Below are 19,604 nucleotides of genomic sequence, written 5' to 3'. Positions count from 1 at the left end.
TCCCTATGGGAAATGATACACAAAATTCCTTTTCAATGTACAAAAAGTTCTAAATTACAATGGCTACAATTCAGAATAAATCAACATATCTTAGTTAGAAATAAAATGTTATATAAAATAGGTTTTAAGGATACTAAACTATGTAGCTTCTGTGAGACATGTGAGGAAACAATTTTTCGTGTTATGTGGGAATGCCAGAAGGTTCAGGAGCTTTTACATAGTTTTACCATTCGTTGAGAATCTCATAATATAGACTTTCCAAATCATTTATATCAGAACTAAATGTCGGAATGAGGTTTTAAGATTACAAGCATAACGTGGAGATATTAAAACATTGCTATCTACTATGAAATAAAGTGCAACAAAAAGTAATAGAATTAATGAATTTAATAGAAAATGGAAAGACTGGCTTCTGACCCTGAAACCAGACACCTTAAGACCTTTTGCAATGCTTGGACATACATATACCACTATTTTATTTCTATGAACATGCTTTTCTGTTCTTCTTTCACCATTTCTCACCCCTCTCTCTCTCTCTTTCTCTCTCTCTCTCTCAATTGTCACTATTATATTTTTTGTATCTATTTATTATATGTATTAATGATGTTTTGATGTTAATAAGATATTATAAACATGTATATTGTGACAATAGGTATTAATAATAAAATAATTAATAATAAAATTTTTAAAAAGTTGACAATATATCTTAATACCACAAAAAAAGAAAAAAAAATCCCAAATGGACGATAAATGTACGTTAATCACCTGCCTACATGTTTATTGTATTCGTTTTTTAATGTTAACAATATCCGCTTTTTTGTAAATATAAAAAAAGATTTTTCGAGGAAATATAAGGCAAAAGAAAGAAATAAAGAAGCAATTGCAAATATGTCTTATTGAGTTCTGAGATAAAAAAAATGGATCAAAGCAAATTAGATACACACCATACTTATTTATCCGAGCCAAAAGGATCGAATATTATCAGTTATTAATTTGATTATTTATAATTGATAACGCATAACTTGTCAACAACGATAGATTCCTTACACAATTATTTTAATCAAATAATTATCAAATAATGAGAATTGAAACAAAATTTGGCTGCATTTTTTTTTCTCACTTTTCATATAATTTCTTTATTCAACACCTGCTGTATTTTAAGATACATGTACGTATTTTGTATTAAAAGTATCAAGAATATACGGACTAATTATCAACCCAAATGTTTTATTTTTCGAGCTAATTTAAATAATCTGCATATGCCATTCCGATATGATTTTATACGATACATCAGCACAAGGGTTTATCCTTTGCATTCGTTAAACTTGAATACTTTATTGTCCCCCGTTAATAGAAAATTTTGATGATTTTGATTTTTGGCCAAACTGAAGAGAAACATAGTGAAAACATATAGGCATCAATTTTTAGGTTCTTTTTTAACGATAAAAATTTTCAAAATGCACTCTTAATAATTAGTTTTCATTTTTTTTTGGCCGGTATTATAAGTATCAAGGACTAGCCTTGCATGATCTGCATGCAACACAAACTTAACCATGTTAACCGGATACTAACTAAACCAAGTATTAGCTTTCTTAAAAAGCTTGTCTGACATGGTTTGCTTAAATTCATTAAGCGGAAAGAAATAATAATAAAATTTCATTCGTTCGAGACTATATCTTCAAGAGACCATGCGTAATCAATATTGTATACAATGAACTTTAAATTGAAGCTCCTGGTGGCTCCAGAATCATGACATAAACTAAGACTTTAAGTGAAATTTTTAATCCCCGAAAACATATTAATTAATTCTGAAATTTATTTCTTCCTTTGCACATAACAACATCTCTGAAACAATATTAAAAGAAACAATATCAAAAATATCCCTAACCCTTCTGGTCTGCTTGACTTTTACAACATTTTATTATAAAATAAAGATTTTGATCGATTTATATTAGTTTTAAGATCCCGGGTTAGCATTGTACAAGTATTGTTTTACATGTTAAATGACCTACTTATTTTTTTAATTCAACAAACAGAATGAAATGAAGGTTGTAAATGATGAATCTATCTGTATAAACCTAACCCTGGCTATAACAATCTTGGCAGAGCGTAACACATGCTGACCATTTCCTGTTCTTGAAAGCTTTAATTGCTTCTCAAACCATTTGATGTACAATGATTCTCTACATAACACTGTTACGTAATTGATTGATGAAATTCTGAACTGAAGCATCTGTGAAAAGAAACAAAAAGATGCATAGGCGTCGGACTCGGGGGGCTAGGGGGGCTTAGCCCCCCCCCCCACTTTTTTCCAAATACATACTTACTGTAGACATATTGAACCTTGTTTCGTATGTTTACCCCCCCCCCCCCGCCCACTTTCCACAGACACCTCGCAGTGTAGGTTAAAAATGGGTGTAGTTTTGGTGTTCGGATAAAAAATTAGGTACCTACCCCCCCCCCCCCCCACGAAATAGGATTTTCTCCTTTGGGAAATAGACACTTCCTTTGGGGGGGGGGGGCTTGTCAGGTTTTTGAACGTAAAAAAATTTAATACTCTTAGCCCCCCCACTTTCAATTTGCTTCCGAAGCTAATGAGATGCAAACTAATTTACAATGTAATATCGTCTGAAATATAGTAGTTGGATAGGAATGAAGTATAACAGTTCAACAGCATACAAATCTATTTATACAATAAAGAATTAAAAGCGAACTTGAATAAGACATTTTTTCTGTATTGCTGCATTTTTCTCAGGCACTGTATTATCAGATTTTCAATGCTTGGAGCAGAGCAACTAAGAGAAAATATTTAACCACGTGCATGATAATTCAATGTCAAGATATAATTTTACTGAAAATAAGCAATCAATTATTTAACTATGACATGTAAAATGACTTAATCGTTGATACACAACACACAACAATGAGATTTATATTCTAAGGCATTTTTTATATAGAACTGAAGCGGACATGTTCATAGATAAAAGTACGGATTATATATACTAAAGACAAATTTATTCAGTAATGTAAATAAAAGCTCATTTCCTCCTGGGACGAACTACATGACTCTTTGGAGATTATGCATGTATCGAACATTCCTCTATCGAACTATCTAAACAATTTCATGGAATAAGCCCTGGTTAAATCTAGTACTGTCTGACGCTGTGACGTGGCGTCAGACAATGACTTAATACTTGATACACAACACAAAACAGTGAGATTTATTAAATATGGCACTTTTTATAGAGAACTGAAGCGGGCATATTCAAAGATGAAAGCACGGATTATACTAAAGACAAGATCATTCAGTAATGTAAACAAAAGCTCATTTCCTCCTGGGACGAGCTTCTTTGGAGATTATGCATGTATCGAAATTTCCACCATCGAACTATCTAAACAATTTCATGGAACGACTCCATAAATAAGCCATGGTTAAATCTAATACTGTCTGACGCCGTGACGTCAGACAAATAAATGCGTGCCGAATACAGACGGGAAAATAAAACCGAGCGTTTAGAATTAAACTGAATGGACATACCGAGATCAACAAATAAGAGTTTTCAATTGACAGCTCTCTATTATTCGATGATTCCATGCGTAACATTAAGTGACATCTTTGTAGCTGTAAGATAAACATATATACATAGATTAAATGTAAAAATGAAACAAGAAAATCGCCAGGAAATCTTAATGTTAGAACTATTAAAGACACATACATGACATATGAAGGCACAAATATTATGTTAACGATGTAAACAATAAACATCAGATTATTAAGAGTGCAGAGGCAGTCCCACTTTCTGAACCGCGATTCATGTGACTGACCTGAACACAAATAGAATATAAATTCTGCATCGATCTGAGATACATATTCCGGTAAAATGTCTACTGCTATCCTTTTGTTCTGTGTTACCTGTCTTCATCTAGGAACTTCAGTTTTTGCTAAAGCCCCACACATCCTCTTCATAGTGGCAGATGACTATGGTAAGACATTGATTTACATGATTAAAGTAACGTGAATAGTTTAATTGTTTCACATCGCAATTTAAAAAATTATTGAAAGCAGTATCCTATTTACAGTTCTTGGATACGCTCAAGTATTGCAAGAATTAAACCTGAATTACATGCATATACTTGTCTCATTAGCTAATCATGCTAAAGAAGGCTTAAATAAACTTATGTACATACATAATAATTCTTGGCTCCTCTAGTCGTGTTTATTTCTTTCCTAGTTTGCTTGCATGTTGAAAAGCTTTTAAAGGTCTAATTTATGAAACAAAAAGGTTTCATAAGTTTATTTTAAAATGGTTTTGTTAGAGACAAAAAGATATGTCTACCGGGTATATTATCTCTTCATTGATTAATCTTTTTCCCCACTAATTTGTCTGTCATATGCCTCTCTGGAAGCCCATAATTGGAAATAAACTATTTTATTTTGTTCATGATATGAACATCTATTAATTTTTATTAGGATGGAATGATGTCGGTTTCCGGAACTCTGACGTTATCACACCAAACATTGACAAACTGGCGCACAGCGGCATGATCTTACAGTCTTCCTATGTAATGCCCGTCTGTACGCCGTAAGTTTCACACTTTTCAGGAGAGAAATTGGGCATAAATTTGTTAACCCATTAATTTAAAGAGTATTTTCAATATCCCACAGCTGTGACGTTAGAATGTGGATTTTTAGATAAATAACAGCTAATAAAAGCATAAATATTGATAAATGTATATTAATAATGTAATGAGTTCTTTTGAACTTTGTGTGAGTCCAGAAGAAAACGAAACACTGTAAAACCAATTAAACAAAAATAAATTTATTCAACAGATCAAAGAAATGAATAAACAAGCAAAAACACAAAAAACCTTACATACACCACACTCGAAAACACTCACACAAAGAAAGAAAAAAAGTATAACTATACAAAGAATAAACTGATACACCAACAAACAATGAACTTAGAATTGCGTGCCAGAAATAAATATCAAACAAAACTTGTTTAATGAAAACAGTAACTTTGTTTTATAAAATTATGAACTTCAAGTAAAAAAATTCAAATCAGAATTTATACTTTCAATACTGTTCACTATAATATAACTTTAGAATTATTTTATTTATAAACCAAATTGGGAGTTTGTCTGATCACTGTTCCTACTTCAACACTAATATCAGCACCACATGGCCTCCATACACCGCTGAGTCAACATCACATTCACTGACCGTCTAAACTGCCGGATTCACAGGTCTCCCTCTATAACGTTTCTATATACATATATCCCTCCGTTAGACAGGCGTTATGGTGTTCTCCAATTCTGTAAGGACGTAGTTACGGTATCTAACCCACATACTAAAAAAACCGGAAGTCCTTGCGTATCGAAGCGTGTAAACAAGCCTAGAGGAGAACAACCACCCGTTAAAATGCAAGTTTAGCACCATTATTGACAAACAAACATGCTGAATAAATGTAATTATCATTCGCCATATTCCACTGAACAAGTGTCAGTTGTTTGTATTAAAATTGAATAAATATGTAGGTAGAAATTTAAAAAAACGCAATCGTTTTCTCACATATTTTCACATGCATGTATCGTTTGTACGTTGTTTCTAGTCCACAAGAGATATAATTATTTCCCGAAATGGCAAATATTGAAAATTTTGATATAAAACAATGTCATGTGTGCTTTGGGGTTTTATATTTTAATTGTTAAGGTTTGAAAATACACAATTTAAAAAACCCTTGTCATAGTGATCACTGTATGCGTCGTTTCAAACTAGATTGTTCGAATTGTATTGTTCGTTCCTTAAAAAACGCAAGTTGTACTGGCATGTAATTGAACAAACAAGAGATCCACAAGTCTTGACGGTTCTCTGAGTACCACAGTTCATACATACATTTTAACTCAAAGTCAAGGAGTTTCATTCTTTCATTTATACCAAATTTTGGAGTCTAAAATTTGAGATTTAACAACATTATTAATGGTTGTCAATAAAAGATAAAAACGAAAAACCAAATAGAAACAAAATACACAGACAAATAATTAAAAATAACTAAAACAAAAAAAAATTAAAAAAGAAAAGGAAAAAAAAAACAGAGGTATGTGAGCAATGCGCTCACTAAATGATACCCCCCTTCCCATATGAATATAATGACTGTCCATATTTTGCTATTGGTAACTCAAAATATGAGTCGGATCAAAAAGTAAAACAAAAAAAAAAGATGCACAATGGCAATATGTAATTAAGATTCTGTGAAATTTTCATCCAGTGGTATGAGTAGTGTTGCGGATAAGAGATGGGTACCCCAAAGCGTAACAGACGGAAGAAGGTACAGAATGACGGAAGGACGGAATCCCGATTACTATATCAATTACTTTTCAAGCGGGGGGTATAAAACAATAAATAAAACTGTGAACATACGACAATGTACATATACATGTACCGACAAGTGGTAACAAAAACAGAAAAGGTCAAATGGGTAACTCAGGAAACCTACATTTATATTTAAAATGTTGCATTAACAATGTTTTTATTAAACAAATGCGCGAAAATGATTAATTTCCTTTTTAGAATTTCTTAAGGATGAATGTCAGTTGAGGAGACATCAAAAGTAGAATGATGCAACATTGTGTTTTGTGCTTATACAGCACGTAGTCTAAAGAGGCTCCTAAGAAGCGCAACCTATATTCAGGGGGGCAATATCAACTCTGAAAATTTCCTTGACAAGCAAAAAACATCATCATACGGTTTTTATACTGAGGGAGCACAATCATATAGTAGCATTATAGTGCATGTGGCTGTGTTTACAATAGTATTCAATTTATCGCAAATCATTGGGGGCACAACCCACCTTTCCGGTTTCTATAGCCATGCTAAAAGAATACATGACCTCAAGAGGCAAATATATATGGCTTTATGAAATCAATATTGGAAAATTTACATGCACTGGCAACAAGATTTAACGCTGATTGAACTTGGTCCGTTGATTAGGTCATAAAATTGATTGATTGTATATTGTTTAACGTCGCTCTCGAGAATTTTTAACTCGTATAGAGACGCCGCCACTTGTCGGTGGAGAGCTGCAAATTTTGTCCAGTACTCGTCCAGTACTTAGGGTCATTGAGCAGAGAGGGATCTTTTTCGTGCCAACACCTGCTGCGACACGGGACCTCGGTTAATACGGTCTCATCCGAAAGACCGGTCTCCACGTCCCACGGTGGGATTCGAACCCGCGACGTATTGATTGACTCCTTACTTCGCGACTCTAGAGCAGACGCTCTAACCACTGCGCCACGAAATTGAAAACTTTGTTATGCAATCATTTTTGGAACTCATGCCTCATTTATATATTTTACAAAAGAACGTACGACTAAGACAAAAAATTCAAATGATTGTAAAATTTCGACAAATGAATAAGACTCTTTAAAATTGATATAGGTCTTAGTCGTAAGTTCACTTGTAAAATTGCGCCCGTAGCCTAAAGAAGACTCCTATTTATTTTTCAATCTAAATTTTCGTTGCTAAAGTTCAAAGGCTTCTCGAGATATTGCGTGGAAACGGATGAAAGTACTAAAGACTGACAGAAAGACGGATGGACGTCCAGACAGTTCCAAGATACATATGCCCCATTTTTAGTGAGAGCGGGAAATAAAAATTGATATTGGAATTAAAATATGACATAATATTATAAGTAAATACATGTATTACTGTTTCACACATTAAATGTGCATGTAAGTATATAATATTATATTGAAGAAAATAACTCATGTACGCAAGGGATGTTGAATAGTTACTTTTGTTAAAGGTAAGGCTTGTTAAGAAAATATCAGATTGTTGCCTATTTTTCCCACATTTTGGTTTTATTCAGTTTGAAAATCAGTAGCACAAAGCTGGCCCCTAGGAAGCAATTTCAGTTGGGGGATCGGGGCACAGCCATACCAGTACATTTTCATTCTGGGGCACTGTCAACTACCAAATATCATAGGTTTTTATAGAGGGGGCACAGACATCTGCTTTCTATATTATCATATGGCACTATATATATTGTCAAAATAATTTGGGGGTAAAGCCCTCCGTTCTCCTCCCTCTCCCGGTTCCCAAGGCCATGCACAGAGCCACATAGCTATCAAGCCTGACATATAGGAAGGTTCAGTTAAAATATTGTTTGAACATAGAAAAAAAAGGTACGCTTGTAAATTATGAATCTGTTGACAGTTGAAAGAATAGGATTGATAAACGCATAACAACAATATACAGCATAAGAATGGAATCCTTAAATACCCATAACAGTAATAATAAATTGGAATTAATTTATGAATTTACGTTTTTACCTAAATTTTTATCGGAGGATAAGTTCTTGTAACGTTTAATGCTTTCTTAGCGACAAGATTTTATCAGTCTTTTATAGAAAAGTAATTGAAAAACGATTTTACTATAGTCTCTGTAAATAGGAAGTTAAATTATGAAAATAATTTTTATTCACTTTTCTTTTATAGGACCTTCTATATCGAAAAAAAATGGTCTAATCGCAAAACGTCTATAATTTTATCACCTTTCCACAAGAGAAACAGCCTAAAGACAGGCGACAATGATATTTCAATTTGGAGTCATGTAAATGAGAAGGAATGAAAAAAACAGAATAAATTTATACTAGAACTTTTCAATTAAGAACGCACATAATTTACGAACGACTCGTACAATGAAAATACTGTCCCGCACAACGACACATACAGTAAATATTGAACGACGGATACAGTCGCATTTTGATTAAATCAGTAAAATTTAAGATAATATACTCGTTATTAGGAATAAATTACGTTTGAATACCCCAATACTTTTATTTCTCATTATTTGATACAATTATTACCAATATAGGATGAATTGTCAACGCCATAATATATCTTTTCAGTGCGTTTTGCATTGTGTTTAAAAACAAAGCTGCATGTTTGCAAAATTGTGTTCCCAGGTGAACCTTTCATCATATATCTATGTGTTTTAATACACAACACATTTAAAAACTTATCATGTCTTCGATTAATTGCCGGTTTATTTTCATAACCCGATGACTGCATCATGTTGTCAATGAAGAAACGCAAGAACTTCCGGTTTGTTTAGTATGTGGGTTAGACACTGTGTAGTACACGTATATGCTGTACCGCCGCCGCCCCTCCGTATGGTCCTGTCCTAGACACAAACTGACCACTCGACCACTCACATCTGCCGTCCTAAGCCCCTAGTATACTTTATGCCCTATGCACTAAATATATTAAATTACTTATCTAGAATACTATCAAATAACAAAATATAAACATCTATATAACAAAAAACAAGATACAGACAAAAACTAACAAACTCCTATAAATAGTAACGAAAACAAGCTTACCGGCTAGAGAAAAACAGAAATGACCACACATAGAATTTCACCGTTCCCAGGCCACCGGTTCCAGACTTATTTCTAAAATTCACCAATTATAAGAACGTCCATGGCGACCAAAACTGTAGACGTGGCGTGGCACAATACCTCTTTCACTGCCACGCGTCGTTTCCTTCTGACCAACCAGTTTTCTAAATTTAGCTTTTATACACACCCTCAAAAGTACGAAAACGGGTAACCACCAAAACTTACCAGGAAAACACAAAGTCAAACATAATATTCACTAAACAAAAGTCAACTTCATCACAAATAACATAAAACTTTTTTATAAAAATAAATTCGTATGGTAGTCTTTGTATGGCATGTATGAATAGAGATAACGAACAGTATTTAAGTCCAAAATTCCACTTAAGAATAAAAATTAGAACAGAGCAAACACAGACCTTCAATACATCAGATGTAGATGTTATATACATCATACATCTACTCAGAAAATAATTTGTTCGTACTAAAACTTGTTTTTTAACACTTGTCGTAGTTGAAACAATCGTAGATTATAATTATTACGAATAAAATTAATTGCTACTAAAAACTTACTTTTAGACATGTAACCTTGGATTGAACAACTTTGTTTTTTATGATAAACAGATTTTTTTGTTTTATAAAGCGTAAAGTGCCGATGAGTTATTTAAATCGAATTGTTTTAAAAAAAAAACATTATTTAAAAAGAGAAACGATTCTGGATATATATAATTAACAATGTAAAAGTACTGTATTTGCATTTTGAATTTCAACCTGACGAATAACAGTAAATCATAATGAAATTCAAAATACAATTTTTCGAATTTTTCGAATTGTAGGTCGAGGAACTCGTTCATGACTGGTCACTACGCCTACAAGTCCGGCCTCCAGGTAAGTCATATCATTATCAAGCATATAATTATGATTGTTGATTTGGTACAGTCAATACTTATTATCTCATTGAAGAGGGGGCGGATCTAAATTCTTTTGACGTGCGAAGAGAGTCTTATATTGGTGTATGTCCTTATCAGATGCTGTTAACTATTTATTTTTTTTTTAATGTTATGCTGGATGGTTCCTTTGCCTTTTACGTTATTTTGCAATAAACTATGACTAAAGCTTAAACATTTAAATGACTTTTTAGTTAATAGAAAACTTTCTTTTCCAGCACCTTGCTATTCTTCCCGAGCAGGCTACTTGTTCTCCATCGAATTACACATTTTTACCACAGAAGCTTAAACAACTGGGGTACACTACCCACGCCATAGGAAAGTAATTCATCTTTTCTCATCAATATTTGAAAATTCTGAATTTATCTTGAAAAGATTTGACGTAGCATAGTGAAGTCATTGAATTCATAAACATATATTTTCATATTACAGATGTACTGGTCACAAATAATGCCATCATTTGTAACCAGAAGAATTTTTTTTACAGTGTAATATTGAAGTAACTTGTTTCTAGCTCAGTCGAGTGGGACATATCCGACTGTCTTCACAGGCTTCAATACATTATTTTAAACAACCTCGTGTTTAAGTCAGCATTTCAAAAATTTATGACCTTAAAACAGTAATTGTAACCAATTCTACCACGGTTATTGAAATCTTAAAAGGAAGCCGACATTATTCTCCAATAGACCACGAACGTCATCAAAAAATTATCAGATCAGAAACACGTATCAAATCTGAACAATTCAAATGCATGTTTGGCTGTAGAATGAAATACTTGATTAGACCGCATCAATGTGTCATCTTTTGCAGTATAAACACTGTAAATTGCATCAAGTTGCTGATGATTGTCGGTTTTTATAGCTAAGCGGGGCTATTCCACGTACCTCCCTACACATTAAACAACATGATTTTAGCAATAAAACAAGAACATGATTTTGTTTTTGTATATTCATTTTAACTGATCAATACATATATTACGAACAAATTTTACGAACAAATTTGTAATTAAACAAGACTGTTTTTAATGCAAGGAAAGCTCAAATATCTGCATTCCATATATAGGTTAGTCAACAAAATTTCTCTCTGGTGTTAAATAGAACAGCGTAATCGAGATGGTGACCTAATTCGTTTCTCTATAGAGGAAACAATCGGCCGTATTTATCGTCCATGGTAGAATAGAAATAAAGTCCTTGTTGTCGTGAATGATGCAGAATAACCTCCTCGGTCTCGAAATGTTGTTTGAAATATAAAAGCCTCGGCTAACGCCTCGGCTTTTATATTTCAAACAACATTTCTCGACCTCGGAGGTTATTTTGCAACATTCACGAAAACGCGAACTTTATTTCTTAAATATAGCATATAATCTTGTAGCATTTTATATTTTTGTAGAGTTTAGTAGACATGGGATGCTTTGTCTTTTTGGCACCTGGTCCCATTACTGGAATATCTGTTGCTTATGATTATTCTCTATCAGATTCGTTGTGTTCGTTTGAAATTTTCAGATCGATCATTGTTTGAAATATTAAAAGATTTTCACTTGAGCTATCAGAACTCATAGAGACAACTTCTTAAACGAATATATCTCCACGTGTTTAAAACTGCCCTTTTTTGTAGCCCATAGGGTTTGAACACAATATATAGTTATCCATAATAAATTATATTATAGATATAAATGTCTTTATTTCTCATATTTTGAATTAGCCGACACTTTATTCGTGCAATTTAAAAAAAATAAATTAAAATTGGAAATATAATTTCTTTTTTATAATTGGATCTCAAAAATCAAACTTTTTACAGTAAGTATGGAATATAGAGAATTCTGAATGATTTTAGGTGGCATCTAGGATTTTGTAAGTGGGAGTGCACGCCGACTTATAGAGGGTTTGATACGTTCTATGGTTATTACAATGGACAGGAAGATTATTACCAGCTTAATGTTGGTAAGTTACTATAATCTTATAGATTATTACCAGTTTAATATTGATAAGTTACTGTAATCTAATAGAAAATTACCAGCTTAGTGTGTAAAATAAAAAAATTAATATATTATTACCTGCTTGCAAAGATATCAAGATACGGTGGCCATATCTTTTTTTTTTTGGATACCACCTGTTAAATAAATAAACAGTTTAAATGAGTATTCGATTTTTTAATATAAATATACATGTTTCCTTATGCATAAACAGCCGGTGGTAAGGACTTCCGGGACAATAAAACACCTGTTAATGCCACGGGAGAATACTCCGCGGTAAGTGTATTCTGATTGGCTATTGTAATCAAGGGTTCTCAAAAACTTTCGTTGAAATGTATACTCAGAATTTTTAGCGAGGATCAAATTTTGGCATTATCAGCGAGAGTGCCAAGATCGCTGAAATTGAATATTGCTAAAAATTTATTGCGTTCTAGTTATAATAGTGTCATTAGTGAACAATTCAAAATCGCTAATATTACTTCCCGTCTAAAATAAACTACGGTAACAATATTTTAAGGACAAATATATAGTTTAATTTGCCTCTACTTAGTTTCCATTTATACGGAAATTTCATTTTATTGAAACCTTACAATCAGCCGATGGGTATTATAGTGACCGATTTACGTTTGACTTTGAACAATCGAACAAATGTTGATATCACCTTTTAGAGTGGAAAAAATATTAGCAATTCTTGCAAAATGGGGGGAATTTTTGCCTTTATTGAATAGATTCCGTTACACAATAGTTTCTAATAACTCAAAAATCAATTTTCGGGGAATTGGTTAAAAATGTCTTTCCCCTGCCTTTCTCCTTCCAGGTAGAATAGGATTGCATCTTTTATCCCAATGACCGACAACTGAATATAATTGAGACAATAATTTGTAATTTTCACTAGTATATATATAAATTTCTTTTTATTACAGCACATGTATGCCCGCCGAGCCCAGTCTATCATTATGGATCATGACATGACTAAGCCTATGTATATGTATCTGCCGTTCCAATCTGTACACGAACCTTTGCAGGTAGTCAAAGACCAAAATTTTGAAATGCTGCATGAAATTTTGCACATGATGTATTAAATACAAATAATGTCTTTATTCTACTAAAAATGACAAATGTGTTCAGCAGTTGATTGTCTAAGTATCTGCTGATGTCATTATACATGTACTCACTCAATCTTTTAAAACATCTTGTCCAATAGGTCCCAGCTCGTTATAGTGCCATGTACCCAAAAGTGAAAACAAAGTCACGCAAAACCTACCTAGGTAAAGGTCACTTTTAAAAAAAATAATGGGATTTTTCCCCAATGTGTCGATTTTTCAATTCACAAGGACGGCGTTCATTAATAATGTTGATAATCATGAATTTACAAAACTATAATGATTTCCTAAATTCTTGATACTTTCAGGCATGGTGACAGCAATGGATGAAGCAATAGGAAACGTAACTGATGCCTTAAAAGCTAAAGGAATGTTCAACGATACACTTATTATATTTACTGCAGACGTAAGTACAAAAAGTACCTATATATACTTTCAAATCACTAAATTTCATGGGGTTTTATTTTCGTTGTTTTCGAGTTTTAGACATACCCCAAAATAATGTCAAATTCGAAATAAAAATGCCATTGCATTTCTACTCAAAATATCTCAGACAATGAAATCAAATCCAAAAAACAAAAAAAATCAATATTTCTTTTACAAACCTCGAAACCTCAAAAAATGACTCAACAAAAATTGGAGATTTCACGGTATATTTAAAATATAGGAATAAAAGTGTTTGTTTAGAAAATTGTGGAATACGCGATAATTCACCAATAGTGTAGAAGATTGAGAAATTGATAGGATTATGCAAACAAATTGAATCCTCTTTTCAACATCATTTGTAGCTTATGTTTTGCAAGCTTTTTTCTTTATTTGATTTTTTCAATGATTTCTTCCGCATTCAGAATGGTGGCTGGGTGACATTTGCCGGAAATAACTACCCACTGAGGGGAGGTAAGGCCACGGTTTTCGAAGGGGGAACAAGAGCCACCGCATTTATATCCGGGGCCGGCATACAGAAAACTAACTCTGTTTATAACGGGTAAGTAACTGAATTCTTCTCAGAAAGGAAAGGATGTATTCGCTTTGACAAAAGAATTGACCTATAGGAGAGAACAATTTCCCGGAAAAAGTTACATTCAAAAATTAATCTTCATTTGTTATTTTCTATCGTATATATGTCTAAAGTTTTCAAATTTGTATTTTATACCAAATATATATTATTTACAACTGTACAATAAATCTCCAAAATTAGACAAAACACTATTTTGTCCATTAAAGCGTTGATTTCTGTATGTATTTTGGCCTAGAAGTCCTTCAGGGCAGGCCTGCCCCTAAATAAAACTGTGATATTTTGATAGGTTGGGATGTAAAGAATAATTTAAGATAATTTAAGATAGGATTTTTTTAGGGGCACCCCTGCCCTAGGGTCGAAATTCACAAAAAACCTACGAAAATTAAGGAAACCTGATTTTGATAATCCGCTTAAAATTTATGCCATACAATTTTATAATCAGACTAGCTCAGTTGATATATTTGCTGACTTTTACATTGACGATGCTTTCTTTTTAAATTCGAGGGTTCGAATCCACCTGGTACCATACCTTTAAATTTTTCATTTTTCACCTTTTCAAAGACTATTTTATTTTTTTTTATAGACCTTTGCATTTACTTTCAATTATTTATCCTTTATGCATGCCCATTTTTGATATAAGGAACACTAAAGAGAGATCACGGTTCCAATGTACAGTTGTCAGTCAGGCGGAACAATATAAGCACACTTTCTCCGAGGACAAGAAAAGCTCACTTTGTGTTACTCGATACAGGTATTCTTGGAAGCATTGAGCTGCGAAGAATTTCATTTGTATATATTCCTAAGAATTTAATCACATTGACTTTGTTTACGTATATCAGTAACTGTTTTCCTTGGATTTCATTTAGGCCTATATAATTTGCACACATTAATGGCATGTTTTATTATATCCACGGATAAATAGCCTGAACATAAAGAATAGAATTTCAGAGACAGTATACATTAACATTAAGCACAATAAGAAGTAAAGAAAAATATCAATTATTATGTTTGGAGATAACAAACTGAGAAATCTATGAAAGGGTTCAGCTCCTATCTCTACTCACTGAAATAAAGATTTAGGAAAAACAAATTGTTATATTTATTCAGCCTAATGTCATTAATCAAAAAATCCAAGCTTTTTGTAGAGAATAAAACCAAGCCCGGTCCTATAGGTCAGATCCCTATTTATAACGAAGTGATCCTATGAGACAGGGGGCATCATAAAAGCTTTTAACCAGTCCCTGTAAAAAAAACCAAGAATGTAAGGATTGCAAAGGTCTGAATGATACATGTACCTTGTTTTAAATCTGAGCAGCTGAATATTTGTCAGAAAAAATGTGATCGACATTGTGTTCTTTAACAACTTGTCAAGTTAAAACCCTTTTTGGTTTGAGAGGTTTCGAAGCAAATGAGTAAAATATTTTATTTTAATTGACGAATTTTTTTTTTTTAAATTTTAACAAAACGTTCATGTATGTACTTAATATGGTTTGTACATTTAAATATTCACATATACAAGTACATTTAGTTTGTTTTCTAATATAAACATGGATTATTCTCCTCTGTAACTGACTTATTACTTACAGTATTATACATGCAGTGGACTGGATGCCTACTGTTCTTAGTGCAGCCGGAGGAACACCAGGTAAAAACTAAAGTGTAACAAACACAACTCCTATGTTGAAGATAAATTCATACAGTCTTTACTGTAATCACCAGACACCAAATTTTAATGTATTTATTAGACATTGATTCCTATACAAAGCTAGATTTCAATTATATACAATTTTACACGAGGGTGCTTGCGCCCGAGGGTGACAACCCTACTCAGACCTAAGAATTGAAGAATTGGTATTGTTTCCCTTCTAAACAGTCCATAATTGTTTTCTTACCCTGAAGAATTTAAATTATCAATTTAATTCCCCTACTAATTAAAGTCCCAAGTTATGTTCCCCTACTATGCTCTGAGTTCATACTTTCAAAATATTTCAACAGACAACTTTGATGTCATTGTTAGAATTCATTGTTTACCGATTTGGCATATTTAGGAATTGTACATCTATAATTATAAATTACAGTATCTCGTTTAAACTACCGTAATCTCATTCAAAGGTCGACAACACAGTTGTAAATATGCATGTTCGCTTACGTTATTTCATTGCCATCTGAAAAGTGACAACAATTGTCACCCTGCGAGTGAGAGAGGCATCACGAATTGTCACACCTCACGTGACATTCTCTAATCCAATCAGATTTATTATATAACTCTGAAAGATGATACTGAATGTGATTATGAAGGTATTCCAATACCTTAATTTTTATATGTATGGAGATGTATTTGATTTATTCTTATGACTGTTTATTACACTTTGAAATATAGCGTCTTCTTTGTGTCTAAGGAAATATTGTATAAAATTATGATTACTTTTTAATGCTTCACAGACCCAACTCTAGACGGAATCGATCAGTGGGATAGTCTAAGAACGGGAGGGGAGTCTCCAAAAGAACCGAATTTATATACAACATCGATGATAAGAAACCGGAGGTCTGTGGCCATGCTGCTATAAGGTACATATAGATCATTTAATGTTTTTTTATTTTCACCATACAATTACCAATAACTTTTCCAACTGTTTAATATGGTATATTCTGTTCTATTTTCTTGTATATTTATGGTTATAAAGGGCTGGTTAAGAACTATATGCGGTATATTGCATATACTTGCCCCCTCAAAAGTCAAATTTTGAAAACTTCCTGAAATGTGCTGAATTCAATAAATTGTATGAGAAATATAAATTAACAGAACATATTAAAGTTTCAAAGCAGTTTATTCACAATTTTTGTTTTTATGACTTCACAAACTAGTCCGATTTTATATCCTTTTTCAGAAAGAGGACAAAATGGACAAAATTTCAACAATTTTAGCTTTAAAATTTATAGAGCGCAAGTTTGTTCAAGAACAATATTTACATATTTCATTGATATTATCATTCTACACATTATATCAAAATATTTATCCTGAACACACATGCGCTCGGTCACTTTTACTCAAAATATCGACGAAATATGATTATTTTCTGTAGAATTCATAAAAAACTTAAATTTACGTCATGTTTGTGACGTCATTACGCACATATGACGTCATTACTTATGAAAATTTTCAGTGTTTTGAAGTCAGCATATACTCCCCTGTTTAAGAACTTAATTAAATATACCTTCATCAAAGTTTGATTTGGGGGGCAAATATTGGTTATTACCGAATAAAGTTCTTTATTTTCAAGCAAAAAACCTAGATATTAGTGCAAATTTTAATAATTTAATATGACATTGACGTGCTTAATATATATGGCGTAGTATTTTTGAAAAATACAAAATTAAATTTTAATATATTTAATTTAATATGACATTGACGTGCTTAATAGACTGTTAATGTTAAATACTTTACAATGCTATAAAGTGAAATGTACGAATTTTGCAATACAATGATAATATACAATGAGACTAAATGTTTTTGTAAAATAAATGTTTTAGGATTGGAGATTACAAATTAATAGATGGCTATCCAGGTCTATATCAGGGCTGGTACAAGCCTGATCAAGTGGTAAAAGAAAATTATAACGATGCACCAGCGAACGTCACATGGCCTTTTACTGACAAAGTGATGCTATTTAATTTAAAAGGTCTGATATCGAAGTTGCTGTAGATATTATAATGAAATTCATTCTATTCAAAATTATGAACATGCATCAGTCGATCTAATATATTCTCTTTTGCACTATTGCTCTTGTTTAAAATGTTTTCTCTTATAAGAAATGAGTTATTAAATCAAATCGTAATCTGCAGTATATAACAACATAAAATCTATTAATCTTGTGTAATTTTTTTTATATTTACTGAAATTCTGAAAGTTAAAATCAGTCTTGTTTAATTATAAAAATTATTCTAATCAATAACAATGAAATTCTAAGGTTAACTAAACGATAATATTCCATTTTAGATGACCCAAATGAACACGTGGATTTGTCAAAAAAGCTCCCTGATGTGGTATCTAAATTGAAATCGAGGCTTGAAGAGTATCACAAACAAATTGTACCTGCTAATTTTCCATCTAATACTAAATCTGCAGCGCCAACGAATTATGGTGGATTTTGGACTCCGGGGTGGTGCTAATTATTAAATAACAGTGTACACCAGAAATTTTGATTTGTAAAAAGGGTAATACTGACAGAATGATTGTTTGCTTTGAATAAATGTTTTGATGTACAGGATTTGTTTATTTCCAAAGAAAGAAGTCTGAATAATAAGAGTATTGAATGTCCATTATACGTAATATATATTTCGATTAAGCGCAAAAGGGAGACTTTGCCATACAGCTAGAAAGAGACCCAATTATGAATTCAGAGCTTAATACAAAATTTACCCCATTTTGCCTATTTTTCAGCTTAATAACAGCATGCAACGGACACACTAAGGGTTCCATGTATTTCTTGATTTATTTTATATAAAAATGATCAGAGGTCCTCAGAGGATTGTTTTATGCAAAAACGCCTTCTGTTTGATCACAAAAAATCAGACAATTATTCCTTTAATCAATTTTTCCCAAATGGGAAGACAAAATGAGAATAGAATCATGGGAAGATTTTATCTCCCAACCATTATGGTACAATAAAAAACTTAAAATTGACAATAAGCCCATTTTTTTTATTCCAAATGGTTTATTAATGGTGTAGTTTTTATCTCAGACTTGTTAGATGAAAAGGGAACTTTTCTAGGATTAAAGGATCTAAAAGCAAAAATTTAATATAGAAACCATCTTTTTAACATATGCAAGTTTACAGAAAGCAGTAAAAGAAGCAATGGCCGTAGAAAAAGTAAACAAAGAAAGATTAAACCCAAGGCCCATTCTACCTTTTTATTTAAAATTATTCTGTCTATGTAAAAAGGGAACAAAAGCTATGTATAATATTTTGAATACAGAACACATAGTGCCTGTTTCAAAAGTAAAATGGAGTAAACATTTTGACATTCAAGATTCCCTATGGGAAATGATATACAAAATTCCTTTTCAATGTACAAAAAGTTCTAAATTACAATGGCTACAATTCAGAATAAATCAACATATCTTAGTTACAAATAAAATGTTATATAAAATAGGTTTGAGGGATA

The 19,604-nt window shown here is 32.2% G+C and overlaps 1 pseudogene; it reads left to right on the top strand.

The window, feature by feature from the left end:
• Positions 1-3,866: 3,866 nt before the first annotated feature.
• Positions 3,867-18,701, top strand: LOC134270252 (arylsulfatase B-like; annotated as a pseudogene).
• Positions 18,702-19,604: the final 903 nt, after the last annotated feature.

This window comes from Saccostrea cucullata, unplaced genomic scaffold (genome assembly GCF_032062105.1).
Source record: "Saccostrea cucullata isolate Sc308-1 unplaced genomic scaffold, CSIRO_AGI_Scuc_v1 ctg49, whole genome shotgun sequence".
Classification (NCBI taxonomy): Eukaryota; Metazoa; Mollusca; class Bivalvia; order Ostreida; family Ostreidae; genus Saccostrea; species Saccostrea cuccullata.
This window is presented reverse-complemented; position numbering and strand designations above follow the sequence as displayed.